Consider the following 10,409-nt stretch of genomic DNA (forward strand, 5'->3'; position numbering starts at 1 on the left):
GGAGTGAGGTGGCCCCAGACTTTCCCGGAAGGTGGTGGACCCCAGTGCAGCAGCAGCAGGCCTGGGCTCTGAGGAGCTCCCTCCTGTCTGTCCCCCCAGCACACTGGCTAGGTCAGCTGCTGCAAGCAGCTCCCCGTGCTTCTGTCTGAGAGCAGGGGGACAGCTGGGACGCAGGTGCCCAGAAGAGGACCTGGGCTCCACACAGGGTCCGGGGTCCGGCCCACCTGCTCCCGGCCACGTGTGCGGTGAATGTAGGACCGACTTTGCCCTCTGGGCAGCTGTCCTGGGCAAGGCAGGAGGGTTCACAGGCTTGCCCTCACCTGGAAGCTCAGGCCTCCTCGGGAGCTCCCTGGCTGCTGGCACCATTCTCTGCCCTTTGGGCTCTGCTTGGCAGAGTCCTGGGGACGTGTCTGGGGCTAGAAGAGGCAGCCAATGTCCCCGTGCCTGGGAACCTTCTGAGTGGCCAAGGCCAGTCCCGTTAAGGGCCATGTGAGCCCTGAAACAGGAGCAGAGGGACACGGAGCATCCGTTGTCACTCGGCCTTGGGATATTTGAGCCCTGTTTGTCCGTTTGTCTGTCTTTCCCAGGAAGATGTGTTCATAGAGAAAACAGTCCCTGGCCCACTATTCCAGAGCTCTGTGAGAGGCTGGGAGAATGGGGCGGGTTGTTCTTTTAAAGAAAAATAGGCAAGGGGACTGTGGAGAGAGGTTGGGGTTGGAGGCGGGGGTATGTTGTCTCTTGTCCCAGGAAAGTGGGTATTCCCTCCAAGCGTCAGAGAACTTCTCCCCGCAGTGGATATTTGCCCCCAATGCCCCTCCTCCACCAGTGCCTTCTCAAATGTGACCCTTTGCAGAGTCAGTCCTGGATGTCCACAAGCCGGTCACGGAAGAGGCTGCACATGGGGCCACCTGGTGGGTGCCGCCCATTCATCTGGAAACTTCAGAGCTTGACATGGACACAGTGGTGGCGTAGGCGGGCAGGTCAGCCTGGGGCTGCCCAGGGCACCATATGGAGCAGGTGTTTAGAGCCTCGGGCATTTGTCAGCTTACGGACCTAGGCTGCCGGTTCACCCCTGCAGTGCCTGCAGTTTGCCTCATCTGGAAAAGAACCCACCTGCCAATGAAGCCCAGGAACCTTCCCCAGAAGCGGTGTTTTCACAGGACCAGGCATTTCTCCCCAAGACTTAGTTGGTCAGCCCCACACTCCAGCAATGCGCTGAAGTTCCACCCGGCTCGGTATTGAGGTGCATCCTGCAGTAGGTATTTCTCATTGACACGAAAGCCCCTCACTCAGAGGCCAGGTCCTTTCTAGGGGTGGGGACAAGCTGCCTGTTCTCTCCCCAGCATCCTCACTGGGGACTCCACTCCTGAGCTGCAATCACTTTGCGTTTCCAAGACTAAAAAATGCACCCATAACTGCATGGCTTCCTGAAGCTTGAGCCCACCCATTTGCTTTCAAATATGTGGTCGCTGGTGGTCAGCTTGTTCCCCAAGGGGACATCACCTTAGCTTGGCCAAAAACTGCCAAGATCTTGTTTATGGGTATGTAGCCTGCACAGTTATGCTCAATGCTCTGCTGTCCCTGTCTTACATTTATTTTTTAATCAAATTTTAAAAATTTAAGTATAGTTGATTTACAATGCTGTATCAATTTCTGCTGTACAGCAAAGTCACTCAGTTATACATATATTTATGTATATATACACACGCATATATATATTCTTTTTTTACATTGTTTTCCATTATGATTTATCAGGACCTCGTTGTTTTTAAAATTCTTAATCCTTTTTGAACAAGGAGCCTGGCATTTTCATTTTGCCCTGGGTCCTGGGCTGTTGCCTACTTTGCCTGTTGGCTAACAGGGTCATAAAGTTAAGGGCGAAAAAAAGAGATGATTTTTATATTTGTTTTATTAAATTTTGTATATAGAAATAATTTCAGATTCTATCTAAACAAGATAAAATATTTGAATGAAAGATCACTGTATGTAGGAAAAATGTTCACCTTGAAGAGCCAGAAAATTGTTCCGGAAAATACTGCAGTTCTGAGAGTTGGAACCATCCACGTTCAGCCCCTAGCTCTGCCACGTGCGTGCATGTAGGACTCAGGGCCTCGGCTGGCGTGTGCCGGGGCTGACAGCTCTGCCTGTGGAGTGTCTGAGGAGCCAGGATGGTGGGAGAGTTTGGCAGAATATCTGGCACATATCAGATACTCAATAAAAATACCCTGGATCGTCTGTCGTGTTATGTCATTTGACATGAAAGCTCAGGTGAAATTTGACTAGTTTTAATAAGAGTATATTTTGTCCCTTCTTGTTATAAAATTAATACAGATGACACTATGCACACACACACACACAGAAAGTACACATGTCCCTCTTAATCCTTTTTTTTTCCCCTCTTAATCCTTTTAATTGAAAGCCACCTTTGGCCACTCACACTACGGTTTATTTCTTTATATAAATTGACATACAAACACATTTCGTGTTGTAAAACTTAGCTTCGATTGGAGAATAGTCCCTTTACAATGTTGTGCTAGTTTCTGCTGTACAGCAAAACGAATCAGCTCTGTGTACACCCGTATCCCCCCTTTTTGGACTTCCTTCCCATCTAGGTCCCCACAGAGCCCTGAGTTCCCTGTGCCATACAGTCAGTTCTCATTAGTTGCCTATTTTATACATAGTATCAGTCGTGTATAGTCCTATAGTGTAATAGTCAATGCTAATTTCCCGATTCATCCTATCCCCCTGCACTTCATTTAAAAATTGTTTTCTTTGACTCCATCGACTTGTTTTTAAATGGGAACCATGAGGCCCCGCAGAAGAATCCAAGCAGAACGAACGGCCCCCGCACTGTGAACTGAAGCCAGGCTGAGCCTGGTTCAGCGCAGCTTCACACACGGGTGTGAACCCCTAGTTTCTACTGCCCCCTGCTCCCAAGGACCATAAATTATGACATTTACGGTCACCAAAGTGCTGGGTGATACAAATTCAACATCACAAAATGTCCTTAACCTGCTGCTGCCTCATCTTTCCCATTTGTGACTTGGTTTAAAAAAAAAAAAAAAAAAATTTTTTTTTTTAACAGTTTCAGGCTCTTATTTTTAATTTCCGCAGTCTGTTGTCGAATCTGCTCAGTCGAGGAGGGCAAAGAAACCCATTCAGTCGGGTCTCCTCCTCGGCACCTTTGTGAGGCCAGCTGGTTGGAGGGGAGAGGCCTGATAGGGGAGGGGATCCCAGCAGCTCTAAACTCAGGCAGAGCCTTGAGCTCAGAGGAACGCATGTTCACCTGCTCAGCCCAGGTGACCTGTCCACCCAAACTGCAGTAGATAGTAAATCGCACGATACCAAGAGCAGACAACAGGCACAAGAAAAACACAGCCCGTGACCCCCAAACCCACACTGCGTTCATGAGCCGTTTGGGTTCCAGAAGCTCCTGGGAGCTGAAACTTAAAGGCAGTAGGAACCCAGGCGTTGGGTCAAATCTGAGCTGCCGGGGGCTACCAATGGGGTGACTCTGGGCAAGTCACTTCTCCATTCAGTGTCCCCAGCTTGGAGGGAGTGGGAGTGATAAACAATAGCCCCAGCCTCCTGGGGCCTCAGGGGCAGGAGACTGCTGTTCATTAGCTGGTACCGGGTCTGCCACCCCTCGGCCCCTCTGCAGACCTCCCCAAGGAGGACCTCTGGTAGCAGGGACAGTGGCACCGGGGCAGAGACCAGAACCCCCACCTGCCCTTGCCCACGGCAGCAGGGAAGACTGGCAGACTTGCAGTGGGGAGGGCTTGGAGTCACAGGTTCCTGTCACTCCAGACAGCAAGGTCTGGCTTCCTGCTCACCCAGGCTGGCCCAGGGAGCCTGCTTCTCCCTGCATGCATAGTGCCCAGTGGGCATGGCAGCCCTCAAGAATAACCCAGCACAGAGCCTGGGCCAAAGGGGTGGGGCAGAGAGCCCCACCCTCACACTCTCATCGCCACTACTGCCTTCCAGGCAGTTCCCTTTCGCTGGACCCGGGCATAGTCACTGTTTTGTCCCAGAGAGCAGCCCGGTGTCCCTGGCCCGCTACAGCTGGAAGAAGGGACAGGAGATGTATTTGTTTATTATTTGATCTGTTTATAAAAAGGAAAGTGTTTGTTGTAGAAAATTTGGAAATATAGAAAAGCACAAAAAAGAAAACAAAAATTACCCATGAGATAATCACCAGGTACATTTTGTTGAAAGTCTTTCTGATGTATTTCCAAACCACATATGTATATGTACTCCGTGTGTGTGTGATCACAGTATGGGTTATCTCAGAATCTTTTGGTTTAATATGCTTTGAGTGTTTATGTCATTAAATTTTATTCTTTCCAGAATTTTAAAAATGAAATTTAAATACCATTGATTTTTTAAAAATCAGCTTTACTGAGGTTTAATTTCTATGCAATGAGATCCTTTTCACTTTGCTGTTCAATGAGTTTTTACAAATGTTTTCATCCCTCTAAGCACCATTACAATCAAGAAAGAAAATACCATCACCACAAAATGTCCCCTGGCAGGCAATCTTTGCCTCCTTGGGCCCAGACAACCACCGATCTGAATTCTACCACTACAGATGTTTTACCTTTATTTACTATAAGTGGGATCACAGAGTGTGGACTCACACAGCCTAGTTGACATTCGTCTGTCAGTATGTCCGTCAGCAGCTCACTCTGTTGACTGTTTTATTTTACCCCATTATATGCCCATCACAGCTTGTTTACCTGTTCTGCTGTTGCGGACAACTGAGCCGTTTCTGATGTTCTGGCTGTTGGGAATAGAATTATTATGAACGCTTTTTTAACAATGTCACTGGCACAGGTTAAGGACCGACATCACATGGGCACAGCCTGTGTGCTGCCTGCCTGGAGTACTCCCGAGAGCCGTGTAGTCATCCATCTTATACTGTTGGACGTGTGAAGTGAAAGTGGAAGTTGCTCAGTCGTGTCCAGCTCTTTTGTGATCCAATGGACTACACAGTCCATGGAATTCTCTAGACCAGAATACTGGAGTGGGTAGCCTTTCCCTTTTCCAGGGCATCTTCCCAACCCAGGGATCCAACCCAGGTCTTCCCCATCGCAGGCGGATTCTTTACTGGCCGAGCCACAAGGGAAGCCCTGTTGGACATGAAGTTTTCCTTAAAGTTTTTGCGGGACTTCCCTGGTGGTTAATGATCCATCTTCCAAAGCAGGGAACAGGCTCTGATCCCTGGTTGGGAACTAAGATCCCACATGCTAGCAGGGAAACGAAGCCCGCAAGCTGCAACTACTGAGCCCCTGGGCTCTAGAGCCCGTTCTCTGCAACAAGAGAAGGCCACGCGCTGCAACGAAGACCCAGCGCAGCCAGAATAAAAAAATGAAAATAAACTTTTTGCTACTATAAATAATGCTGCTGGGGGGCTCCCCTGGTGGGAACTAGTGGTTAGGACGCCACACTTCCACTGCAGAGGGCACGGGTTCAACCTCTGATCAGGGAACTAAAATCCGAAAGCAGCAAGGTGTGTCTGACCCCAACCTCACAAAATGCTACTGGAACATCTTTGTGCTGACAATTTCACGTGTGGCTATGTTTCTTTCCTGAAGATAAATTCCCAGAAGCAGGCATGTTAGGTCAAATGGTGTCCTGACCTGCATGAGGTCAGGACTTTTAGACACATTTTTAATCCATCCCTCCAGCTCCCAATCTACTTTTCACATTAAGGATAGACAGCATGATCCCCATTGTTCAGATGGAAAAGCCAAGGGCTGGAGAAGTGATCAGCCAGAGGCCACGGAGCCCGTTAAGTACAAAGCCAGGAGGAAACCCCAGCTTCTGAGCCCTGCACTCTTCCAGGACCACTTCCTGCCTCCCTCTCATGCATTTGCCTGTGTCACAAATGCTCGGAATTTTCCCACACAGATTTCCATGAAACTCAAACTGTGAGCTGAGAGATGAAAGGCAGCCTTGTGTTAATTAGCCTGGCTTTGGTTTGGTTCGTCCACTGAGCCTGGGTATGTGTGACTCTCCTGGGTTCATACGCCCACATGCTGGCACTCACACCCGCAGACACTAGCAGCGGCCAGTCCAGACGATCTGGTCCATATTCACCTTCCAAACTGCCTGCAGAGCTGGGAGCCACAGGCCTCCTGACTTCGCAGTTGCGGCACATTCTGGCACTGAACGGGTTTGGCTTCTGCACCTCTACTCAGCCAACTTGGCCCAAAGCACATCTGGTTATTTCCAAAATCAAATCTCTCCCAAGGACAACGATCAGGCTGCTGGGGTGATTCGAAAGAATGACGCGTTCCCGAGATGACTGCTTCCAGAGATGCTGTGGCTGGTGCTCATCTAGTGGACAGTGGGTGTGGAGGTGCTCTGTGAAGTTAGGGAGTTCTCCGTATTTGTAGAGGGTTCTCAGGCCATTCTTGTGGACAGAGCTCACCACTGAAACTTAGGCATGGCTTGATTTATTTTACTTATTCATTTGTTCTCTGTGTCTGACAGGGCTATACTCATTATCTTATTTCATCCTCAACAACCAAATACTGTTATTCCCATTTTACAGATGAGAAAACGAAGGTTCAGAGAGGTTAAGAAACTTACCTGAGGTCACACAGCAGCGCACACTCAGTCTGTGTGCCTGCTCTCTGTAGACATCAGGCCCCAGCCTTTCTTCCGAGTCAGAGAGGTCTCTACCCTGGTGTTTGACGAGTAGGCCTCAGGAAACACACGTTCACCCGAAGACGGCTTGAGCACAGCCCAAGGTGATTCTCAAGTGCTCGGAAGACACAAATGGCCCAGACTCCCCCTCCCTCCACCCCAACCCTGTTCAGGCTCCTGAGGGTCTTCCTTCCCAGGACCACACCCCAGGCCCACCCCAATGCTGAGTGGACTCCTAACACCCATTCCCACTCCTATTTAAGAATGTGGATGTTGTGCCCCGAGTTGGGGCAAAAATCATCACCTTCTTTCGGCCCTGGGTCTGAGGCCTCCTGGCTCTTGAAGCAAGGAGGCCTAAGAAGGCCTTTGTCCACGGGAGAAGAAACCAGGAAGGGAAGAGCCCATTCTCTCAGAAAACATGTGTTTTCTGTTTACAGAGAGGCCTGTCCAGTTCCCATGCTTTGTTCTTTAATATGGAGCCAAAAAAAAAAAAAAAAAATCAAATGTGCAGCTTCCTCTCTGAGGTACTTTTGGAGGCGGCTGGAAAATCTGGATTGCTGCAGGCACGCCGTGCTGGGCCTCGAGCTGGCCGAGGTTGGGGCCTGTGTCCCACCCGCTGCCAATGTCCAGCATCACGTGGTCTTCATATACCAACCCAGAAAGCCCTGTGGAAAACAAAATGCCCCTCAGCGCCTCCCAGGAAGGGGGTGCATGGAGATGATGGAGGCAGGCAGCCCTGGTGTAGCTGAGGCTCTGGTTTCTTCAACAGAGTCGTGTGTGTGTGTGAGTGTGTGTGTGTGTGTGAGTGTGTGTGTGTATGACTATCCTGGGTTGCGCTCACTCACACTTCCTGGCCTTGCACCACTGGCATGGCTGACCTGGTCCAACGAACACACCATTCTGGAACCACTCGATTTTTCATACCCTCTTCTCAGATGCTGGGCAGAGCGTGTCTTTCCCAACACCTGAGGCAAACAGGTGAGTATTAACTTAGCCGAGGTCACTAGGCTCCTGGGGCAGAGCTGGTGGGTGCTGGGCACCTTCAGTGGGGCAAGATGGCCTTAGCTCTTAGCTCTGGGTCTACCTGCTGGGGAAGAGGCAGCAGTGAGCTAAGGTAAGTTAAGAGCTGGCAGCCAGCTGTGCCCCCCACCCCTCAAGAGTCAGGTTAGCATCAAGTGTAAGCCTGAGATCCACAGCTGGGGATCGGGACCCGAATGCAGATTGTGACCCTTCTCCTGGGAGGCCTTGGAGGAGCCTCCTCCCGGAGCTCGGCCCCTCATCTGTGAAAGGAGGTGACCGGTACTCAATGGAGCTGCTACGAAGGCACACGGCCCAGGCCTGCCTGGCACTGTTTTTCAATAACCGGCAGCTGCTCTCATGACCGCGAGGCCTCCTATCTTAGAAGCGGCCTTGCAAACTCTGCCTGGCTCACACTCCTGAGGCCACCGCGACCCCTCACGCGGGGCAGAGTCCACCGGGGGCCGGAGGAAGTCGCCTGGCTGGGCCCTGCCGGCCGGCTCACTGCAGGCCCGGCGTCCCGGCCATTCGCTCGCTCGGAAGGGCGGTCCCCGGCCTGATGCGCTTTGATCCGCCCGCGGCGCGCGTCCCCGGGGGCGGGGCGGGGGGGCCCTCAGCCCGCCCCGCTTTGATCTCTGGCCCCTCGGCAGCGCGGCCTCCTCTGTGGCCTCCGCGACCTGAGCACCTGGGGGCAGGCGGGGACACGGCTGAGGCGGACAGAAGGAAGCACGCTCGGGCGCTCCTCAGGGAACCGCGCCCTTCCGTGGCTGTGGCTGGGCCTCGCAGCCTCGGCCTGACGGGCTGCCCGCCCTTCCGTCCCGTTCCGGAAGCCAGGACTTGCGCGACGGGCGGCGCGGACGCAGCGTGGCGGCGAGGGGGTGTGGCCTTACGTTCCCGGGGGCGGGGCCTGTGGCGCGGCCGGCTGCGGAAGCCCTGGCGAGGGCGGGGCCCGCTGGCTTAGAGGTCCGACGCGGCGGGGCGGCCGAGGGGGCGGGGCGGGGTCTGAGGGCGGGGTCTGAGGGCGTGGTCTTTACGCTCCTGGGGGCGGGGCCTCTGCGGGAGCGTCGCCGAACAGCCTGGGCAGCGGGCTGTGCGGACGTCGTGTCCCCGAGAAGCCGCCGAGGCCTGGGCGGGGCCACGCGCGGTCGGGGGCGGGACTTGGGCGGGGCCTCTTTTCTGGCGCTGCGGTAGTAGGTCGGTTTCCGCGTCCCGCCTCCTGCCTCTGGCTCGCTGTTTGGTCGCGTGTCCGAGGTATTTGAGCTAAATTTTATCTCATTCAGATTCTCATTTACCTTAGGTTTTCATTTTTGAAAGTTTAGCAGTTTTCCTTCTTTTTCTGTCTTGCCTAACCAGATAACAAAACAACCAGACCCTAGGGAATTTGGAAAACCTGGGTGAATACAAATAAAAATGAGACATCTCAGAATCTCACAGCGCAGAGCCCTTTTTAATTCGTTTTTTGTTGTTGTTCAGTCGCTAAGTTGTGTTCGACTCTTTTTGAATATATATGTGTATATATTTTCACATAATCAGGGTAACACTGTGCGTACACTTGGGGATGCCTTAAAAATAATTCACTTTTTTTTTTTTTTTTTTTTACTGTAAAGCCACATGTTTATTGCAGAAATAATTGGAAACTGGAAAAAACTACGGAGAAGAAAATAAAAATAACCCGAGATTCCACCACAGAAGATCACCACTATTAATATGTTGGCATTTTCCCTTCCTCTTTACAGAGTCACACGTATGTTTGAAACAAAACTGGAATCGCACTATAAATGTCGTTTTGCAGCTTTCTCCTTTCATGCATGGCTAATGACAGATGTCTACTCATCGTACAGAGGGCTCATCTACAATGTTACCTGTAACAGCAGAGCGCTGTGTAGAGTCACCCGTGTTTTGTTTAACCTATATGCTCTGGTTAGACATTAATCCTTGCTTCCTCCTTCCTTTATGATGAACATTCTTATGGTTAAATCTTTGTGCATGTTCACAAAAATTTCTTATGACAAATCCTTAGGTGTGGAATTGCTGAGTCAATGAATATAGTCACTAATGCTTCTTGTAGCCCTCTTTTTTCTTTCCGTGTTTTCCAAATTTAAAAAGTAATAAATGAATGTTTTAACAAGTAATATGACCCCAAAATACATATATGCAAAAAAGGATTGCGCGTATCCAAAATATATAAAGAACTCCTACAACTCAACAACAACAAAGCTGATTAAAAAGCAGGCTAAGGACTTAAATAGACATATCTGCAAAGTTGGTATACAAATAACCAATAACATAGGAAAAGATGCTCAACATCACTAATCATTGGCGAAATGCACATCAAAACCACAATGAAACCTCACACATACTAAGATAGCTATTATGAAAATGATAATAGCAGGCATTGGTGAGGATGTAAAGAAATTAGGGCCCTCATGCGTTTGCTAGTGGAAATGTGAAATGACGAAGCTGCTGCGGAAAACTGAATGGCAGTTTCCTTGAAAAACTACACATAAAACTTCCATGTGACCCAAAAATGCCACTGCTGGGCGTACACCCCAAAGGAGTGAAAGCAGGGACCCCGTTACTCACTCATCCATGTTCATAGCAGCATTATTCATGGTAGGCCAGAGGTAGAAACAATCCCGTGTCCACCCACAGGTGAATGGATAAACAAAATGTAGCGTATATGCACAATGGAATATTATTCAGCCTTAAAAAAGAATGAACTTCTGACCCATGCTGCAACG

General features: G+C 50.4%; 1 long non-coding RNA gene across 1 annotated transcript; it reads left to right on the plus strand.

The window, feature by feature from the left end:
* The first annotated feature begins 7,342 nt into the window (after nt 1–7,342).
* LOC112584427 lies at nt 7,343–9,724 on the plus strand. Its single transcript, XR_003108575.3, has 2 exons — nt 7,343–7,629; nt 9,405–9,724. It is a non-coding gene; the product is annotated as an uncharacterized LOC112584427 (long non-coding RNA).
* The last annotated feature ends 685 nt before the right edge of the window (nt 9,725–10,409 follow it).

This window comes from Bubalus bubalis, chromosome 4, assembly GCF_019923935.1.
Source record: "Bubalus bubalis isolate 160015118507 breed Murrah chromosome 4, NDDB_SH_1, whole genome shotgun sequence".
Taxonomy (NCBI): domain Eukaryota; kingdom Metazoa; phylum Chordata; class Mammalia; order Artiodactyla; family Bovidae; genus Bubalus; species Bubalus bubalis.